Source organism: Notamacropus eugenii, chromosome 7 (genome assembly GCF_028372415.1).
Source record: "Notamacropus eugenii isolate mMacEug1 chromosome 7, mMacEug1.pri_v2, whole genome shotgun sequence".
In the NCBI taxonomy this organism is placed as follows: domain Eukaryota; kingdom Metazoa; phylum Chordata; class Mammalia; order Diprotodontia; family Macropodidae; genus Notamacropus; species Notamacropus eugenii.
Window position 1 is genome coordinate 117,573,680 of NC_092878.1, and position 22,211 is coordinate 117,595,890.

Sequence of the window (22,211 nt, forward strand, 5' to 3'; positions counted from 1 at the left end):
TTTCCTGTTTACCTTTTCATGCTTCTCTTGATTCTTGTGTTTGAAAGTCAAATTTTCTTTTCAGCTCTGGTCTTTTTATCAAGAATGCTTGAAAGTTCTCTATTTCACTGGATGACCATTTTTTCCCCTGAAGCATTACACTCAGTTTTGCTGAGTAGGTGATTCTTGGTTTTAATCCTAGTTCCTTTGACTTCTGGAATATCTTATTCCAAGCCCTTCAATCCCTTCTTGTAGAAGCTACCAGATCTTGTGTTATCCTGATCGTATTCCCACAGTACTTGAATTGTTTCTTTCTGGCTGCTTGCAATATTTTCTCCTTGACCTAGGAATTCTGAAATTTGACTATAATATTCCTAGGAGTTTTTCTTTTTGGATCTCTTTCAGGAGGTAATTGGTGGATTCTTTCAATATTTATTTTGCCCTCTAGTTCTGGAATATCAGGGCAGTTTTCCTTGATAATTTCATGAAAGATGATGTCTAGGCTCTTTTTTTTAATTATAGCTTTCAGACAGCCCAATAGTTTTTAAATTGTCTCTCCTGGATCTGTTTTCCAGATCAGTTGTTTTTCCAATGAGATATTTCACATTATCTTCCATTTTTTCATTCTCTTGGTTTTGTTTTTTAATTTCTTAGTTTCTCATAAAATCATTGGCTTCCATCTGTACCATTCTAATTTTTAAAGAACTATTTTCTTCAGTGAGCTTTGGACCTCCTTTTCCATTTGGCTAATTCTGCTTTTTAAAGCATGCTTCTCCTCATTGGCTTTTTGGACCTCTTTTGCCAATTGAGTTAGCTTATTTTTAAGGGTGTTATTTTCTTTAGCATTTTTGGGGTCTCCTTTAGCAAGCTGTTGACTTGCTTTTCATGATTTTCTTGCATCACTCTCATTTCTATTCCCAATTTTTCCTCCATCTTTCTTACTTGATTTTCAAAATCATTTTTGAGCTCTTCCGTGGCCTGAGACTGTTGCATATTTATTTTGGAGGTTGACTTTTTGGAGTTGTTGACTTTTATACCTTTCCCTGATGGTAAACATTGTTCTTCCTCATCCAAAAGGATGGAAGAGAATGGCTGTTCATCAAGAAAGTGACCTTCTATATTCTTATTTTTTTCCCTCTTTTTTGGGGCATTTTCCCAACCAGCTACTTGACTTTTGGGTCCTTTGTCAACAGTAGGGTATATTCTGGGGACCTGTAAGATCTCAGTTCCTCCAAGGTGGCACAATCAAAGGAGAGGAGTTTTCTCCCTGGCTGGGCACCAGACTGAGATTTAGATCAGCTGCTCAATTCCCCCAGAGGCTTTAGGTGGGTGTGGGGCTGCCACTCAGGGCTGACGTTCAGATCAGCTGGTCAAATCCTCCAGGGGTTTTATCCAACAATGGGTGCTGACTGCTGCCTGCCTGGGGCTGGGGCTAGGGGAGGACCCTGATCCCTTGTCACAGACGTGAAAAAGCCCTTTCACTGACCTTTGAAGCTGCCTATCGGTTGAGGGATCTTTGACCATAGCTGCTGCCTCTGGAGATTCTGCCTGGGAGTCCTAGTCAGGTCCTCCTAGCAGCACCATGCAGCCAAGGCTGGGCTGCTCTCTGTTCCATGTCTGATGGGACAGACCTTTCCCTTCGGCCTTCCAGGTCACCCTGGGCTTGAAATCTCCTCCACTTCATTGTTCTGTGGCTTCTGCTGCTCAAGAATTTGTTAAGAGTCTTTCTTTACAGGTATTTTATGGGCTGTGGGGGAAGAGTTAGAGTATGTGCATCTTTCTACTCCGTCATCTTGACTCCACCCCCAGAACTCAAATTTTTCAAAAAATGAATGTTAAAAATTCTCTTTATGTGTTATTAGAAAAAATAAAATTCTTTAAAAAAAAGAATCAGAGGAGCCAAAATGAAGGAGTTGGAGGAAGCAGTACATTCTCAGCTCCCCCTACAACTACTCCAACAATAATCTGAGAAGAATATCAGATTGAGAATAATGATAAAGAAATAGAGAAATTACAGTGGATAACAAATTCACCAATTTAATCTATAGATAGGTGACCAGGGTAGGAACTGTGAATCAAGATTGGGTCAAAGAGCATGGCCTCAATACCCATAGCTCTGAGCCAGACCAATAGTGTGGGTACACACAGAGCTGATCATAGACAGAGGCCCTGGACAGGGGTATGAGCTCAGCACCTAGAGCAGAGGAAATAGAGCATGGACTCATCACTCAGAGTTCTCTGCTAGAAAATGGGAGGGAGAAAAAAATACTCAGTTATTGGGAACTTTTAAAAAAGGAATGAAAAGAGGGCCTCCAGTACATTGGGTAGATATTTGAAAAGAATTTATGGAAAGACATGGGTAAAAATGACACTGTACAGAACAAAAGGGTGCAGTGGGACTTTGATAAGCATTAGGGGAAAGGATAACTGCTAATGAAATCATAAATCTCAAGTTATTCAAGTGACCACATATTGTATATACTTTTGTGCATTTTTCCATTAATTCTAGCAGCTTCTTGGCTTGTCCTTAATAATGTGTCTTGACTACAGTCAAACTTCTACTACCGTAGAAGTTTAAAGGTTAGTTAGTTTTTTATACTTTTTCTTACAGATGAAGGGAAGTTCACTCTACATAATAGTTTTGGGGACCTCCCCAGGTCTGTTAGTTACTGAAAAACGAAAGTAAAATTCTGGTTTTTTCTAGAAAACATATTTGTGTCAAATTTTTCTCTCCTATGACCTAAAGAATTTTAATCTTTGTGCCTCCTGTGTTAATATTTGGTGGCAGGAGATAGTTTTTTTTTTCCTACATATCCCTCACTCTCTTTCTCTGAAGATCAAGAATTTTTTTTAATTTGGTACCAAAAACATGTATGTATGTATATGGATATGTGTATATACACACATGTATATACATACATGCATGTACAAATAAACATATGCATTTATATAGGAAATTCCATCAGGTTTTGTCATGTATATTCCTCTTCCCTTGTTCACTTTTTCCAGTTTTCAACCTCATTCAATGACAATGTTTTGTTTTTCAGGTGAAATTATATATCCTTATGTCAGTTCTATGTGCCTCAGTGTGCTGACCCCACTTGGGATGTGGCTTATGGATATGAGGAAAAAGGAGACCAGGGCAGGGGTTATTAAAACAAGCAAGCTTTAATGTGGGGAGAAGTACACTTACAATCCAATGGTCAGGAAGGGAAGAAGCAAGAGTCCAGGTGGGCATTCTGGGACAAGCTGTGTCTCTTTGATTTTCTCTTTCAGTCAGTCAGTCTCTGTCTTTCTCTGCATCTCTGTTTCTGTCAGTCTGTCTGTCTGTATTTCTTCTGCATCTCTGTTTCTGTCAGTCTGTCTGTCTGTATTTCTTCTGCCTCTCTGTTTCTCCATCTGTCTCTGTTTCTTTCTGCCTCTCTGTCTGTCTCTATCTTTCTTTCTGTCTCTCTGATTTTCTATCTGTCTCTGTCACTCTGCCTTTGTTTCTGTCAGTCTGTCTCTCTTTCTGTCTCTGTTTTTCTGTTTGTCTCTGTCTTTCTTTTTCTACCTCTCTGTTTCTCTCTCTGTCTCTCTTTCTGCCTCTCTGTTTCTCTATCTATTTTTCTTTCTGCCTCTCTGTTTCTCTGTCTCTTTCTTCCTGACTCTCCACTTCTCCATCAACTTTTGTCTGTCTCAAGCATAGGCTTGTCCCCTTTTACTGAGTCTTTTTATATCCTAATTTTCATTTTGGCAGGAAAATTTGCCAGAGTTTCTATTGACTCAACTAAGGGTGTGGCTGGTCACAATTAGGTGTGTGGGAAGGACTATTTTTCCTTGTTCTCCAAGCAGTGATCTCCAAACTGAAGGTTTGAGGGGGGTGGTGGTGTCAGAGTGGTTCTTTTAGTTCCTTTATCTTTTATTTTTCTTGTATTCTACAGCTGTAAAATGAGAGGGTTGGAATCAATGGCCTCTAATCTCTCCACCTCTAAATTTAAATCTATGATTCTTCTTATTAGTGATAGATACCAACAGAGAGAAAGCAGATCTACTTAATTCTAATTTTTCTTCTATTTTTTTCTGCCAAGAAGAATGACTTTTGGATTAGAAAGTCTGGAACAAAGATTTCTAATACTTATGTCTAAAAGAAATAAAGAAATATTAAAAGAACACCATCTATCTTTTTATTAATTCAAGTCACCAAGCCCACATGAACTCTGAGTCTAAAAGATTGTCAGAGGGTGGAGCCAAGATGGCAGAGTAAAAGCAGGGACTTCCTTGAGCTCTCCCCCCCCACCCCCCAAATATCTGTGAAAAATTACTCTAAACAAATTCTAAAGCTACAGAATTCACAAAATGACAGAGTGAAACAAATCCCCAGCCCAAGACAGCCTGGAAAGTTGACAGGAAGGGTCTAACACACTGAGCAGGGAGCAGAGCGCTGAGTGTCATGGGCCACATGGGTATAGGCAGGCAGAATAGGCCTCAGGGGACTGAACCATTGGCAACTATGGGAGTTTCCAAACTTTTCAATCCTCAAACACCGAAAAGGTCAGAGGGAAAACTCTGTGGGGCTTGGGTGAAAGAAGAGTGTGCCATCTGCCTGGTGTCCAGCCTCAGCCCCAGGGTGGTGGGAGTAGGGGCGGCAGTGGCTGGTGCCTTGCAGAAGCAGCAGCAGCAGCAGCAGCAACTGTGTCAAAGGTTGCTTCTGGATCTCTGGGCCTACAGGTGGTGGGGTATTGAGGGGCTGATATAAAATCCCTGAAGCCTGGGACAGTAACCCACCCCCACTCTTACTGGAAGCAGATTCCTACCTTGACAAAGAGTTAGAAAGTCAAGTGTTTGGTTGAGAAGATGAGTAACCATTATAAAAGAACTCAGACTATAGAATCCTACTCTGGTGACAAAAAAATCAAAACATACAATCAGAAGAAGATAACAAAGTCAAAGCTCCTACATCAAAAGCCTTCAAGAAAAATATGAATTGGTCTCAGGCCATGGAAGAGCTCAAAAAGGATTTTGAAAATCAGGTAAGGGAAAAAGAGCAAAAATTGGGAAGAGAAATGAGAATGATGCAAGAAAATCATGAAAATTGAGTCAATAGCTTGCTAAAGGAGACCCAAAAAAATGCTGAAGAAAATAACACTTTAAAAAAAAGACTAACCTAAATGGCAAAAGAAGTCCATAAAGCCAATGAGCAGAAGAATGCCTCAAAAAGTAGAATTGGCCAAATGAAAAAGCAGGTCCAAAAGCTCACTGAAGAAAATGATTCCTTCAAAATTAGAATTTAGCATATGAAAAATCAACAAATTATAAAACATAACCAAATGAATGAAAAAATAGAATACAATGTGAAATATCTCATTGGAAAAAGCACTGACCTGGCCAGTCTAGATAATTTAAAAATTATTGGACTACCTAAAAGCCATGATCAAAAAAAGAGCCTAGACACCATCTTTCAAGAAATTATTAAGGAAAACTGCCTAATATTCTAGAACCACAGGATAAAATAGAAGTAGAAAGAATCCACCAATTGTCTCTGGAAAGAGATCCTATAAGGAAAACTCCTAATAATATTGTAGCCAAATGCCAGAGTTCCCAGGTCAAGGAGAAAATGTTGCAAGCAGCCAGAAAGAAAGAATTTGAGTATTGTGGAAATACAATCAGGATAACACAGGATTTAGCAGCTTCTACATTAAGGGATTGAAGGGCTTGGAATATGATATTCCAGAGGTCAGAGGAGCTAGGCTTAAAACCAAGCATCATCTACCCAGAAAAACTGAATATAATCCTTTAGGGAAAAAAATGGAAATTCAATGAAATACAGAATTTTCAAGTATTCTTTATGAAAAGACCATAGCTGAATAGAAAATGTGACTTTCAAACACAAGAATCAAGAGAAGCATGGAAAGACAAATAGGAAAGGAAAATCATGAGACTCATTAAAGTTGAACTGTTTATATTACTATATGGAAAGATGATATTTGTAACTCATGAGAACTTTCTCAATATTAGGATAGTTGGAGGAGATAGCTAACTAGCTAGATAGATGGCATAGGGTAAGCTGAATATGAAGGGATAATATCTAAAAAATAAAATTAAGGGGTAAGAGAGGAATATATTGGGAGGAGAAAGAGAGAAACATAGAATGGGGTAAATTATCTCACAGAAAAGAGACAAGAAAAAACTTTCACACTGGAGGGCAAGAGGAGGGAGGTGAGAGGGAATGAGTGTACCTAAATTTTATCAGATTTAACTTAAGGAAGAAATAACATAAACACCCAATTAGATATCTTACCCTATAGGAAAGTAGGGGAGAAGGTGATAAGAGCAGGGGATGATAGAAGGGAGGTCAGATTGCGGTAGGGGGTAGTCAGAAGAAAACACTTTTGGAAAGGGACAGGGTCAAAGGAGAAAATAGAATAATGGGGGGGGGCAGGATAGGATGGAAGAAGATATGGTTAGTCTTTCACAACATGACTATTACGGATGTGTTTTGCATAACTCCATATGTATAGCCTATATTGAATTGCTAGCTTTCTCAATGAGGGTGAGTAAGGAGGGAAGAAGGGAGAGAATTTGGAGCTCAAAGTTTTAGAAACAAATGTTAAAAATTGTTTTTATATGCCACTGGGAAATAAGATATACAGGCAATGGGTTATAGAAATCTATCTTGCCTTACAAGAAAGTAAAGGGGGAGGTGATAAGAGGGGGCGGGAAATGATAAAAGGGAGGGCAGACTGGAGAAGGAGTGATCAGAATGCATGCCATCTCAGCGTAGTGGGGAGGGGAGAGATAGGGAGAAAATCTGGAAGTCAAAATCTTGTGGAAATGAATGTTGAGAACTAAAAATAAATAAATTATTTAAAAAAACATAAAAGGTTGTCAGAGATGATTCCTGATTCTGTGTCAATGATCTTTTGGAAAAATATGGAGAATGCAATAGTCACTACCAAATGGGAAGAAGGCAACTATTTTCTCAGATTTCAAGGAAGGAAAGAGAATGCCAAAATTCTTGTTATTGTTCAGTCATACCTGAATCTTCTTGACCCCATTTGGGGTTTTCTTGGCAAAGATACTGAAGTGTTTTGTCATTTCCTTCTCCAGCTCATTTTACAGATGAGGAAACCAAGGCAGAGTTAAGTGATTTGCCCAAGGTCACACAGCTAGCAAATGTCTGAGGACAGATTTGAACTGAAGAAGAGGAGTCTTCCTGACTTTAGGCCCAGTGCTCTATCTACTGTGCTACCTAGCTGCCCTCAGCAAAATTCTAGAACATATCATTAAAGAGATAGTTAGTGAATACATAGAAAATAAAGTGTGACCACAACAAGCAATATGGCTTCACCAAAAGCTCATATGAGTGTGTAGGAGGGGGAGAGGGCTGTGAATTAAGAGCCGAACCTCTGTCTAAACATTAGGAATTTTTCTAACTGGGGACTTAGAGCTGTTGCAATTGTACTTATGATGTTTTATTTCATATAAATTCCCTAAAGCATCAGAAGGGAAAACCAGTCAGTCCCAAGGGCTTTTCATATTACCCTTTTGGCAATTATTCTATCAGAGTGTTACACCCTACCAAGGGGGAATGCTGAGAAGCATCTGTGTCAGTTACCTCCACCCCAGCCCCAATCACATTAGATGCAGGTGTTTTGCAGGATTCTCCCCACACAAACCCTCATCCCTCCTGAGGCCCCATAAAGAATGTCCTTCAATAAGTCTCATGTGAATGCAAAAGTTTTGTGCATAGATTTTCTTTTGTCCCCCTCCTCCCTAGTCTGATTTACCGCAGCATCATTCCTCTGGAGACACACGTGAAATAGATAGAGCAGTCAGTTCATGTACATTTGAAGGAAAACCTCTTACACACAGAGCACTAATACAGCACTAAGTTGGAGTGCCAAGACTGGGGCTAATTCAAATACTTATTAAATTTGTAGATGGCACAAAGATGGGAGAAATAGCTCATGCTCTAGATGACAGACTCAGGATCCAAAAACTTCATTGACAGGCTAGACCAGGTGTGGGGAACCTGCAGCCTCAAGGCCACATGGGACCCTCTAGGTCCTCAAGTATGGTCCATTGACTGAATTCACACTTCACAGAACAAATCCCCTTAATCAAAGGATCTGTTCTTAAGGACCTAGAGGGCCTGAGGCTCCCCAAATGAATCAAGTAAGTTGAAATACAATGAGAACAAATGTAAAGATTTACCTTTGGCTTCCTCAAATGAGCACTATGACTACACAACAATTTGCCTGAAAAAAGACCTGGGGTTTTAGTGGACTATAAGGTTAAATAAGATAATTGTATGCTATGATAGCCAAGAAAGACACAGTCTTAGGCTAATTTAAGAGAGGCATAGATTCAAGAAAGAAAGTTAAAGAGGTAACAGTCTCACTACATTCTGTCCAGGTTAAAGCATATTTGAAATACTGGTTTTTGTTCTGGATGCCATATTTTCAAAAGGATATTGATTCACTAGGTGGCATCAAAAAGAAGACAGTCAGGATGGTCTAGGGCCTGGAGGTCATGCCATATAAGGATGAAAACATGGGCTGTGTAGCCTGGAGAAGACTTAGGGACATGTGATAGTCATCTTTAAGTATTTGAAGTTCTGTCATGTAGCAGAAAAAAAATTAGATTTTTTCTGCTTGGCCCCAATAGGACAAAATTAATAGGTAGAGGTTCTGAAGTTGTAAACTGAACCTCAGCTTAAAGAAAAACTACATAACAATGAGTTATTATCCAAAAAATAACTAATGCCATCCAAAAGGGAATGGGCTGCCTCAGATGGTCCTTAACCAAAATCAAGACGACCGTTTGTCAGGTATGGTAGTGAAGGAATTCTCTTCCAGGTATGTGTTAGACCAGAAAACCACAGAGGCTCCTCCTAGTTCTGAAATTCTGCAATTCTATTCTGCTACCTTTCCAAGATGGGGTATTCAAAATAAATCTGTAGCCCTGACATCGAATACACAAAAAGCCTCTCATATTACAAAAACTCATACAATATCACACAAAACACCTTCTAATATTCAAAAGCTAGGACTGTATCAATTAATAGCAAGCTCTTTTGACCGGAAACTGAAAGGACTTTATCATGAAGATTATTCCTTATCCATTTCCCCAGGTGTCCTTTTCTACACCTAGACTTCGACTCCAGTTATTCCAATACAGATTGGGGAAATCCCAAGGTTTCCCAGTTATGCTATCATAAAAGTGAATGATAGTTTCAATGATCATTTCTTAGATACTTCAGATAAAAAGATGTATGTATGTTGTTGTTCAGTCATGGCTGACTCTTCATGACCCCGTATGGGATTTTTTGGGTGGAGATACTGGAATGGGTTACCATTTCCTTCTCCACATCATTTTACAGATGAGGAAACTGAGGCAGAGTTAAGTGACTTGACCAGCTAGTGTCTGAGGCAGATTTAAACTAAGAGAATGAGTCTTCCTGACTCCAGGCCTGATTCGCTATCTGTTGCACCACCCAGCTGTCCCTGTATGTGTATTAATGTCTACATACAGATACACATATATACATAAACACTTATATAACATTATTATATTACATATGATAACATGTAATAATATACACTTATATATACACATTGGCTTTAAATCTAAGATAGACGTTAGACTTGTGATTTGGTATTATAAGGAATTTTTGAACAAGGAAACTCCCTTTACAAATGCAGGTTCACCCTTCTCTGCCTCTTATAGTCTAGAACAGAGGTGGGGAACCTGCTGCTTTGAGGTGGCCCTCTATATCCTCAAGCACAACCTCTGACTAAATCCAAACTTCACAGTACAAAGGGCTTCAGGAAACCCTGGGTTTAAGTCTTGCCTGCAACATGTGGATGATCCTGGACATGTCACTTAGACTGTCTGTGTTCCCAGGTTAGTCTCTAAGAATTGAAGAATAGTTGCCATATTGGTAGAGGGAGTTTCCCCACCAGGAAAGCACAGATCCAGACACTTCCAAGAAAACAAGTAATACATATGAAGAGACACAGAACAGATCCTTTTGATTTGGAGAGTTCATTGGTTTTTTTTTTTAATCATCTCCCCCCAACCCAACCCCCCCCACATACACCCAAGAAGGATAAAAGGCCCTTCCTGCAAAAAATATTCAGAATTGTTTTACTTGTAGTAGCAAAAACAAAAACAAAACCTGAAAGTAACTTATATTGTCAATGATTAGAAAACAGCTGAATAAATGGTGGTATATTAGGGTAACAGTATACCAACAAATCATCAAATAACAACTCTGCAGAATAGAAGGAAATTTATAAAGGCCTACACAAAATGATACAAAATGAGATCAGCAGAACCAGAGTTGTCTAAATATCAACCACAAATATACAACTATTTTAGTCAACAAGTATTTATTAAGTCCTTACTACGGTCAGTACCATATGATCCCTTACAAAATATATACATGCACACACATGTACATGTACCTTATATAGGACACGCCACATGCATGTTTTATATGAACATACGCATTTGCACATATTTTCCATTTTTTGCTATTTTACATATCTACATATATGCACACGCACAATACATATGCTAGATGGCTGGACCTGGACTCAGAAAGATCTGAATTAAAATCCTGCCTCAGACACTTAATAGCTGTGTAATTGGGCAGTTATTTAAACTGTCTTTGCTTTAAGCTTCCTGATCTGTAAAATGGGGATAATCATAGCCCCTCCCTCCCAGAGTTCTGAGGATCCAATAATTATAAAATATTTAAAGCAAGCACTATACAGATAACAACCATAAATACAAATGTAAAAATATAAATGTGTGTATTGTTGACCTGAAAACTTGGTTAAAGAAAAGGAAACAGGCTAAATCCATACATTTTATAATTTAATTAATTAATTAATCAATTCCTTATTAAAGACAACGGTAACATAATGCATTATGGAGCCAGAAATGTTCTGGCTACCCAGTGCAGAAATCTTCTGGCTTTTATACATTTTGCCGTGAGAAAGGAACTCTCCTAGTTGAACAAATCATAAATTTAGTAAGACAAGACAATTAACAAAGTAATGTTGGTTGGGCCTTGCGATTCTAGGCTGTGTAAATATATGTCTCTGTGACATACAATAAGAAAATCCCACCAGGCTTCCTGTCCTAAACAGGTACTCGAAATAGCTGACACAGGAAAGGGTAAACAAAGTTTCAATTGAAATTACGACCTAAGATGGCTGTATTTTCTTTACCATTAACATGCTATAACATAGTATATGTCTACAAATACTAAGATATGGAAAACGTCCCGTTATTCAAGATAGTGTCTTAGGTTAAAGGTCTCTTAAGGAATGTTAAGTCAGCCCTGGCTGGTTTTTGTTGACATAGGAAGAGGCATTCTCTGAGTTTGCTTCAGAGAGAACAAAGAGATTATTCCAAAATTTTATATTAAACATTATCAGTATACATACATATACATATGTATATGCATGTATGATATATGTAATATATACATAGTGTGACATAGTGTATAGAGAGATATGGCCTTAGATTGAGGAAGACTTGGATTCAGATCCTGCTTCTGACCCTGGCTGTATGACCCTGAGCAAATCACCTCACTTCTAGTGCTCCCGGACAGTTCTCTAAGATCTCTACTTCGGTAGAGGGAGTTTCCTCCTCAGGACTTTCCCACAACAATACCATCTTAGGTAGATCTAGTCCAAAAACATGCATCTATAATGGAGCCAAATGTAACAGGGCTTCAGATAAACTTGGAAAGGGACACTGAGAAAACATTTGTGTCTTCTTTGGATTCATTCATTGTCACCTGTTTAAATGCTCATATGTTATTCACAGATTTTTATAGCTGGAAGGACTTTCCAAAGTCATCTAGTCTAATCCACTCATTTTACAAATGACGAAACTGAGGTTGGCAGAGATGAAATTATTTGCCCCAAGTCCTGCAGCTGTTAAATTTCTGACATAGGATTAAACTCTCATTCTCTTCACCACACTGTTTTTTTTTAAATGCTTATTTGATGGTTTATCAATGGGTACTAAGTTGATGATAAAATAATTTTTGCTTATTTTTTTAATTTTAAAACTAATTTAAAAAGCCGTCAGGCTTCTATGGTTCAGCAACGAAACTTCACCAACTCAAATAACAGTACAAGGGGTGGTCTAAATTGGGAGTTGCTGGGGCTAAAAGCTGAATCAGGAGGGATGAGGGGAGAGAAGGAGCTTCTTGGAAATTGACCAGGATGGTCCTCAGATAACATCCATACCCTCTGGGCCAGACAGCTCACTCTCTGAGTGGGCTAGTGAGGAAGTTAAATGACAGGGATCTAAATGAACCCTCTGGTCAGTACTTTAGAACGGATCTGATGCAGACAGATTTACAGAAAATAGATGCGTAAGTGAGTACTTACCTTTATCTCTGAGAACAATATTAAGCAACAAGCCAGGAATTTGATGGACAATGGTATGACCCAGCTAGAAGTATTCAGCTTCTAAAAAACAATTCCAGTTCCAGGAAGTAGGGAGCAGAAAACAAAAGGGAAAGAAAAAAACTCAGAGAACGGGTATTGGTTCAGCAAAGGATTGTGTAACTCCAGGGACTTTCAACAGCTACTAGGTTTACAGGATTACACCTTCTCACATTAAGCTCTTTCGGTAAAAGGAATTCTGGGAGTTGTATTTCTTACAGCTAGTCAGAATATAAATATTTCATATGCATTTACTATGTGCCAGTCACTGAATTCAGTGCTGTGAATACAAAGAAAGGCAAAAAGCAGTCACTGTTATGTAGGAGCTAATTCTTTTTTTTTTTTTTACTGAGTACATCTATTTTTTTCCAATATATTTTTGTTTATTTTGATAAATATTTACCAACTACAGGTAAAATAATTAAAAGATGTTTTCTAAAATTTTAAGTTCAAATTTTTCTCCCTCCTTCCCATTCCTCCCTGTTCCTTGAAAAAGCAAGAAATTTTATATCAAGCATATGTGTGAAGTCATGCGAAACATATTTCTATATTGGTCATGTTGCAAAAGACAACACAGACAAAAAAACTCCAAGAAAAATAAAGAAAGTTAAAGAAAAATGCTTCAGTCTGCATTCAGAGTTTATTAGTTCTCTCTCTGGAGGTGGATAGTATTTTTCATCAAGAGTCCCTTGGAATTGTCTTGTAACATTCTGCTGATCAGAATAGTTAAATCTTACAAAGTTAATCACTTGTACTGTTCTCCTGGCTCTCAAACACAACTTCCCACATTTTTCTAAAACCATCCTGCTCATCATTTCTTATAGCACAATAGTATTCCATTACATTCACATACCACAACTTGTTCAGTCATTCCCCAGTTTATAGGCATCCACTCAATTCCCAATTCTTGGCCACTACAAAAAAGAGTTGCTATAAATATTTTTGTTCATGTGGGTCCTTTTTCCTTTTCTTTGATTTCTTTGGGATACAGCCCTAGAAGTGCTATTGCTGGCTCAAAGGAGAGCTGGCATTTTAATAAGTGAGTCTTAGCTAAAATCCTACCTTCTGCAAGAAGCTTCTTCCAGTCTTCCTTAATGCTAATATCTCCTCTCTGTTGCTTATATCCAAGCTATCCTATGTGTACCTCATTTGTATATAGGTATTGGAATGTTATCTCTTCCATTACAGTGTGAGCTCTCTGAGAGCAGGGACTGTCTGTTACTTTCTGTGTATCCCTAGCACTTAGCATGGTGCATAACAAGTAATTCTTATTATTTTATAATTATCAGATTATAATTTTTATATGCTTAATAAATATTAACTGACTGATTTGGGGAGGAAAGAAAGACTGTGAACCAGGCACTAAACTCACTGAGGAAAGGAGAAGAAACCTTGGAGTAGAGGATCTGTAGATAATAGAAAATTCTTCTTTCCTTAAAGATAATAAGGTTAAAGACCATTTAAAAAATTAGATTTCATTCAATAATGAAAATTTTCTCTTGGACCAGGTCAGAGTTTCCTCTCGGGTTTCTTGATGGTTTTTTATACCTTGGAAAATGGGTCTGCCTGAAGCTATTCCAGTACATCTAACTCAGGTTGGGTTGTGAAATAGAGGCATTACCTTCAGGCAATACCCTTTTCTGGACCTCAGATGACCTTTTCACCAGCCCCTTGATGTGGTATTGATATGTTCTTGATGAGAACCCAAGATGGAAGCTGCAAAATGCTCACTTCACCTCAGACTGGAGCAAGTTATCTGACAGAAGATAACTGTAAAATTTAAGGGACTCCACAATCTTCTGTGTTTTGCCCAATTTCATACAAGTAGTGAATGGCAAGGCCAGGATTAAAATCCAGACCAGTTGACTACAAATATAGTATTCACTCACCTATATCAATCAATTTCCTTTTTTTTCCTTTTTTCAAAAATTTATTGATTTATTTTTATTTTTCAACATTCACTTTTTTAATGTTTATTTATTTTCAGTTTTTAACATTCATTTCCACAAAATTTTGAGTTCCAAATTTTCTCCCCATCTCTTTCCTCCCCCACCTGATAACACCTTGCATTCTGATTACCTTTTCCCTCAATATGACTATTCTTCTTTCACACCCCTCCCTTCCCTTATCCCAATCTTCTCTCTTTTCCTGTAGGAAAAGATAGGTTTCCATACCCCATTATCTGTATTTCTTATTTCCCAGATGTAAGCAAAAACAATTCTCAACATTTGTTTCTAACACTTTGGTTTCCAACTTCTCTCTCTTCCTCCCTCTCCATCCATCCCCAATGAGAAGGCAAGTAATTCAATATAGATTATATATGTGTAGTTTTGCAAAAGACTTCCATAATAGACATGTTGTGTAAGACTAATTATATTTTCCTCCATCCTATCCTGCTCCCTATTTTTTCTATTCTCTCTTTTGACCTTGTCCCTCCCCAAAAGTGTTTGCTTCTAATTACTCCCTTCTCCCTTTTGCCCTCCCTTCTGTCATCCCCCTCACCTCACTTGTCCCCCCTCCCCTACTTTCCTGTAGTGTAAGATACATTTTCACACCAAATTGAGTGAGCATGTTATTCCCTCCATAAGCCAAATGTGATGAGAGTAAACTTCACTTTTCCCCTCTCACCTCCTCCCTTTTCTCCTCTATTGAAAAAGGTTTTTCTTGCCTCTTTTATGAGTGATAATTTGTCCCATTCCATCTCTCCCTTTCTCCTCCCAATATATTCCTCTCTCACCCCTTAATTTTATTTTTTTAAATATCCCTTCTTATTCAATTCAATCTGTGCTCTCTGTCTATATGTGTGTGTGTGTGTGTGTGTGTAATCCCACCCACTACCCAAATACTAAGAAAAGTCTCAAGAGTTACAAATATTATCTTTCCATGTAGGAATGCAAATAGTTCAACTTAGGAAATTCTTTATGATTTCTCTTTCCTGTTTACCTTTTCATACTTCTCTTGATTCTTGTGTTTGAAAGTCAAATTTTCTATTCAGCTCTGGCCTTTTCTTCAAAAATGCTTGAAAGTCTTCTACTTCATTGAATGACCATTTTTTCCCCTGAAGGACTATACTCAGTTTTTCTGGGTAGGTGATTCTTGGTTTTAATCCCAGTTCCTTTGACTTCTAGAAAATCATATTCCAAGCCCTTCGATTCCTTAATGTAGAAGCTGCCAGATTCTGTGTTATCCTGATTGTATTTCCACAGTACTTGAATTGTTTTTTCTGGCTGCTTGCAATATTTTCTCCTTGACCTGGGAACTCTGAAATTTGGCTACAACATTCCTAGGGGTTTCTCTTTTTGGATCTCTTTTAGAAGATGATTGGTGGATTCTTTCAATATTTATTTTGGCCTCTTGTTTTAGAATATCAGGGCAATTTTCCTTGATAATTTCATAAAAGATGATGTCTAGGCTCTTTTTTGACTATGGCTTTCAGATAGTCCCATAATTTTAAAATTATCTCTCCTGGATCTATTTTCTAGGTCAGTTGTTTTTCCAATGAGATATTTCATATTATTTTCCACTTTTTCATTCTTTTGGTTTTGTTTCATAATTTCTTGTTTTCTCATAAAGTCATTAGCTTCCATCTGCTCCATTCTCATTTTTGAAGAACTACTTTCTTCAGTGAGCTTCTGAAATTCCCTTTCCATTTGGCTAATTCTACTTTTTAAAGCATTTTTCTCCTCATTGGTTTTTTCAACCTCTTTTGCCAATTGAGTTAGCCTATTTTTATTTTTTTTTGAATTTTTTACTTTCATTATTTATTTTTAACACAGTTTATAACAGGTAAAGCAATTCCAACTTTTGGACAGGTGATACTTCTTTTTAAAGCATTTATAATATGGACCACAAAAGAAATTTTTTTTTAGCTCTTGACCTAATTGTCTCCACAGTATTACTAAGAATTAAAAGACCCTAACTTATTGTTGTTGGTCTAAAGTCCTATGCCTAATAGCTTAATTTTAGACAACCTTAGATGTTCCCTTACCCATAATCTATAATTGAATAGATCTGGTATTAAGCTTACAAACCTTTTGACTATAGGAAATTGCCACCAGTAGTAAGGACATTGCAGGGGTACAATATCACCCCAACTTCATGTCAGTTCCAGGCAGGATTAGATTATCCACTTGCATTCAGTCAAGAGTTAGCCTATTTTTAAAGGTGTTATTTTCTTCAGTATTTTTTTGGGTCTCCTTTAGCAGGCTGTTGATTCATTTTTCATGATTTTCTTGCATTGCTTTCTTTTCTCTTCCCAATTTTTCTTCCACCTCCCTTACTTGATTTTCAAAGTCCTTTTTGAGATCTTTCATGACCTGAGACCATTGCACATTTATTTTGAATGTCTCTGATGGTAAACTTTGTTCTTCCTCATCTGAAAGGATGGAAGAAAATACCTGTTCACCAAGAAAGTAACTTTTTATAGTCTTATTTTTTCCCCTTTTTTCGGCATTTTCCCAGTCAGTTATTTGACTTTTGAGTCCTTTGTCAAGAGGAGGGTATATTCTAGGGAATCTGTAAATTTTCAGTTCCTCCAAGGTGGCACAATCAAGGGAGAGGAGTTTACTCCTCTCCTGGCCTGCACAATGGTCTAGTAACAACCAAAAACTTTTCTGCCCATAATCTACAAGTAGTAGAATTCTCACCCCACAACCACCTCCAGCTCCATCACACCCCGAGACCATGTTCAGGGCTGAGATTCAGATCATCTGCTCAATTTCCCCAGGGGCTTTAGGCCCAAGGCTCCACAAATGGATGCTGCAACTGCTGTCACCACTGCTGCTGCTGCTGTCTCCTCCCCTGCCACCTGGAGCTGGAGCTAGGGAAGTACTCTGCTCCCTTCTTGCCCAGTTGAAAAAGGCCTCTCACTGACCTTTGAAGTTGTCTTTGGCATTTGTGGGTTGAGGGATCTGAGAACCTCCTCTGCTGCTGGGGATTCTGCTCCTGAGACCTGTTCTGGTCCTGCTCCTCCTAGTGCTTTGTAACCAAGGCTAGGCTGTGCTGTGCTCCACACCTAGTATGATAGACCTTTCCAGTCAGCCTTCCAGGCTGTCTTGAGCTGGAAATCTCTTTAACTCTGTCATTTTGTGGTTTCTGGCTGCTTTAAAATTTGTTTAGAGTAATTTTTACAGGTATTTTATGGGCTATAGGGGAGAGCTTTTACAGGTCTGTCCTTCTTCTCCACCATCTTGTCTCTGCCTCCCATTCACTTTTATAAGATTTTGAGTTATAAATTTTTCCTCCTCCCCAAGATGGCATGCAATCTGATACAGGCTATACATCTACAATCATGTTAAACATATTTCCATATTAGTCATCTTGTAAAGAAAAATCAATATAAAAGTGAAAAACTGTGAAAAAGAAAATAAAAAGAGAAAATCATATGCTTTGATCTGCATTCAGACTCCATGCTTTTTTCTCTGGATGTGGATAGCATTTTCCATCTTTAGTCTTTTGGAATTACAATTTTCTACTAGGATAAATCATATACAGAGGAAATATCACTAGATTTTGAGTAAAAAGTCCCGAGTTCAAACCTTGGCTCTGTTACTGCTTAAGTGACTTTGGGCAAGTCACTTTCCTTCATCTGCCTAATGAGGGGTTTGGATTAGAGAGCCTTTGAGGGACCCTGGCTGTAAATCTGTGGTCTTATGATCTTAATTCTAGGAATCAAGTTGCAAACTATACCATTCTCTTCCATTCCCCTGCTGCAGATCCAATGCCCCCCTATTCTGACCATCCTTCTTCCCCTTTCTGCACAACTGGACACAGTCACATTGCCTCTGTCTTAATAGTTTTTCCTCCTTGGACTGACTCCACTCCTATAATGCTCTCCTTCACCTGCCTCTGGCTTCCCTGACTTCAAGTACTAATTAGCTAGCATTCCATTATCTGCAAGAAGTCTTCCCTATTTCTCTTAATCCTAATGTCTTCTTGTCTTAATTATTTCCCATTTATTTGGTGTATAGCTTGCTATACATATTTGTTTGCTCGTAGTCTCCTCTACTTGATTATAAGCCACTTGAGGGCAGCGACTGTCTTTTGGATTTTTTGTACCCCTACTCCTTTACGCAGTGTCTGGCATTTAATATTTTCTGACTGTTTCACTGACTGTTCATTGACTGACTCATTGAGTGATTATGTGACAATGTTTTTGATGTTTCTTTATATCACCAGCACTTAGCAGAGTGTTTGGCATATAGTAAGTGATTCATAAATATTCATTAGCTCTTAGTGTAGCGCCTGACATGTTGGCAGATAGTAAGCTGTTAATGAGTACTTGTTGACTGATTTTGGCATTCTGTATCTGTGCCAAATGCTTCTTTTCATTTTTCTTTACTTGTGTAAGTGGGCATTGAGGGAGAGCTAGTACCTCTGGTGTCATGGTTTGCTGAGTCCTTTTCAGGGCTGCTTGTACACTTTTGGTATCCACTTTCTTTCAGCTCCCACCTGTGGCTCCAAGAAGCTGTAGTACACAAAGCAGCCACACCCTAGTTAACCATTGAGGGTAACCAACAGGTTTCAAACCCATCAGTGACTTACGAGGATATCTATCCCAGGCACATGAAGACTTCCCTTGGCAGAATGGGTGAATGAAAACAATTTGGTCCAATGGTAGCGGAGGCAGATGAAGCAGGTTATGGAGAGTTTAGAGCTTGATCAGACATCAAAGACGCCAATGTCATCCACTTGATCCTGGAAGGGGAAATGATGACATGACTTGCAGTTGACTTAGATTTGAGTGGGGGAGGGCTGTGCAAGGTCATCAGCTTCACTTTCTCCTCCAGAGCCATCTGGATCCAGTGACCAGATATTCATCAGTATGACTGGAGATGGCCCAGAATGCAACAGGAGACCCTTGCTCTTTTAGGTTAAAGTGTGTGTGTGTGTGTGTGTGTGTGTGTGTGTGTGTGTTTATATAACATTCATAAAATAAACTCCTTGAGGATAGGGACTATTTCATTTTGATTTTATATCCTCAGCCTTTAGTGTAGTGTCTTATATATAATAGGGATAGAATTAGGGACTGTATCTATGATTTCATTTGTTTAAGAAATGTCCTCTAATGATGCAAATCAGACCCTTTGTTGCAACTTAAAGTTGTAGGCAGTTGCTGAGAACAACAGTGCCAAAATCAAACAGAAATACATATTGTCTTGGAAGACCAAAAATTAACATTATCTATGCTTTTTTTTTTTTTTTGTATTTCTGTTCACCTTCTTAAATATTCCCCAGTTATACTGTAATCTGTTTGGGTTGAACTGGTCACCAAACTCCTGATACATCTGGGCCCTCTGGCCTAGAGCGCTAAGAGGATACATGACTTGCTTAGGGCTACATAGCCAATATGTGTCAGAAGTAGGATCTGAACTCAGCTTTCCTTGACTTCCAGGACAGCTGTCTATCCATTATGCTATATTGCACATAATGAATGCTAAATAAATACTAGCTGACTGAATGGACTTAAATATCTATTTGACTTATTTTACGTGTCCATCAATTCAATAACTATTTATTAAGAATAATCATCCAAGAAAGTCTTGACAGTGGGTTGGATTTAGAGGCCACTTTGTTCAATGAACTTTGCTAGGCACTCAGAGAGATGCAGGAAGACAGCTCTATCCTCAATGAGTTTATAATCCAGTGGAATCTCAGTCTAGCTCCTGGCATATTGGAATTTTGCTTTCGATCACAATTCTACCATATATAAATGCTATCAACAATGTTCTTTCATTTCATAAGAAAAAAAGTTGAGCATCAGAACCTCTTCCAGCTTTTAAAGGATGAGAAGCCAAAAAGCAAGTGTGGAAAAGAGGTCACTAACCCAATAGGCCAGAATTCTTGGTTTTTAAAATTCTTGGTTATTGTTGAACAAAGATACATTTTTCTCTTTCTTTTCTTACAAAGGCAAGTCAAGAAAACTGCAGATAAAGAAGGCTACTACAAACTTTGATTTTAATGATGTGTATTTGGACTTGCACACGACATATCATTATGGCTTGAGGTCTTTTTGCTAAGCCTGTATTTTTAGGCATGATCTTTGTAAAAGAAAAAAGAAAAATCACCACTTAACTCTTTCCTAAAAATCTTTGTAATGTTTTCTTTGTGTTATTAAAATACTAGTTCTATTGTTGCCCTGCTATAATTTTCCTATTACCTAAAAATATTTCCTATGTCATATTTGTTTATGTCCTAGCCTTCAGGAACAACAAAAGAAAAATCTAAGCAAACACATATAAAGTGTCTTTCTAAGAATCTTATTTTAATTTTTATATTAACTTAAGCGAATAGTAATAAAACACAAAGATACAGATTACTTTATACCTAAAGCAGTGGCACCATTAGGGGTTGCTTGAATTAAATGTGCATCTGTGAAATAGATATCAAATATCTGGCTAACTCAGTAATTTAGATTTGGAGTCACAAAAGAATCTTTTTATTTGGCAGGAAGAAAGAATGAGACTTAGGGAATTACCTCTTAGCTATTGAAATCTGAATAGAGAGCTTTTCTATCAGTCTAGGCCTCTTGTCAGTCCTCGAGAAAAGCCAAGGCTCCATATTACATGGAGAGGTACCCAGGCAAAATCCATTTTGATTTATTAAACAATCTCTCCTGACCCTTCAGTAACAGAAATATGGGAAATTCACTTCAATAAACAGTTAATCCAAGCCACTGACTCAAGGTTGTAGGAATGATTAGGGGGAAGGTAAGGAAATAAGCATTTATGTAGGGTCTACTTCATGTCAGTCCCTGTGTCAGTTAAGTGCTTTATGGATATTATCTCATTTGATTTTCACAACAACACTGTAAAGGAGATGCTCTTATTATTTCCATTTTACAATTGAAGAAACTGAGGCAAACAGAGGTTAATTAAAATTACCCAGAGTCACACCATTAGTAAGTGCCTGAGATGGGATTTGAACTCATGCCATCCTGACTCCAGCCTAGTAGTCTATCCACTAATGACACTTAACTGCCTAATTGACTACTCAAGTGGGTACCATCCTCAGCAGATAAAAACATGATAAGATCTATCATTTCTAATTTCATTGCTGGAGGAAAAATGTTGCCAACAATAGAGTCAGCCAGGTTATTAAAGGTGAATTTTATATCTAAAATATACAGATTTAGACCTATAAAGAACCTCCAGGGTCATGTAATCCAATATCCTCATTTTACAGTTGAAATTGGGGACAAGCAGATTAAGTGATTTGCCTAAGGACACAGGTGGAAAGTATGTGGAAAGATGTAGCTTGAACCCAGGTCCTCTGACTCCAAAGCCATGGTGATCTTTCCACTGTACCTTATTATAAACAAAGGTACCTGTTTTAAGGAAAACTTAATTATTAGAGAAAAAGTGTTTTTTTTTTATTATTCTTATGACATTATTGTACTTTCTTTAAAGTGATTGGACATCAGAAATCCAAATCTGCTAGTAATTTTTAATTTTGTCCCATTGTTGCTGTGAACCTGAAGTTATATTTTTTTCTTTCTTCCACCCACTTGAGTGTGATAAAGACACCAGCAAAGGCAGCTTTCTACCTAGGAATTATAAATTTTGTTGATAATTGACTAACGATGACAATATATTTCCTAATCTGACTAATAAGGATGAGCACATGACTTTGATTATACTTTTCCCTGAAGAGTTCAAAGAAGTAACCCCACCCTAAAAACCAAATGGTGAAAAGAAGAGCCAGCAAGTGTCCGATGGACAGAGAAACTTGTTCACAGACAAACGGAGCTGCCTTGTTGAGATTATGAGATCCCAAGTC

At 37.9% G+C, this 22,211-nt stretch overlaps 1 protein-coding gene across 1 annotated transcript in view; it reads right to left on the reverse strand.

Moving 5' to 3' along the window:
- ALPK1 (alpha kinase 1) overlaps positions 1–12,545 on the reverse strand; it is a 153,256-nt gene extending 140,711 nt beyond the window's left edge. The window contains exon 1 of the mRNA XM_072622687.1: positions 12,378–12,545. The gene's annotated coding sequence lies outside the window, so the exon portion shown is untranslated. The remainder of the gene's footprint in view (positions 1–12,377) is intronic.
- Between the last annotated feature and the right edge of the window lie 9,666 nt (positions 12,546–22,211).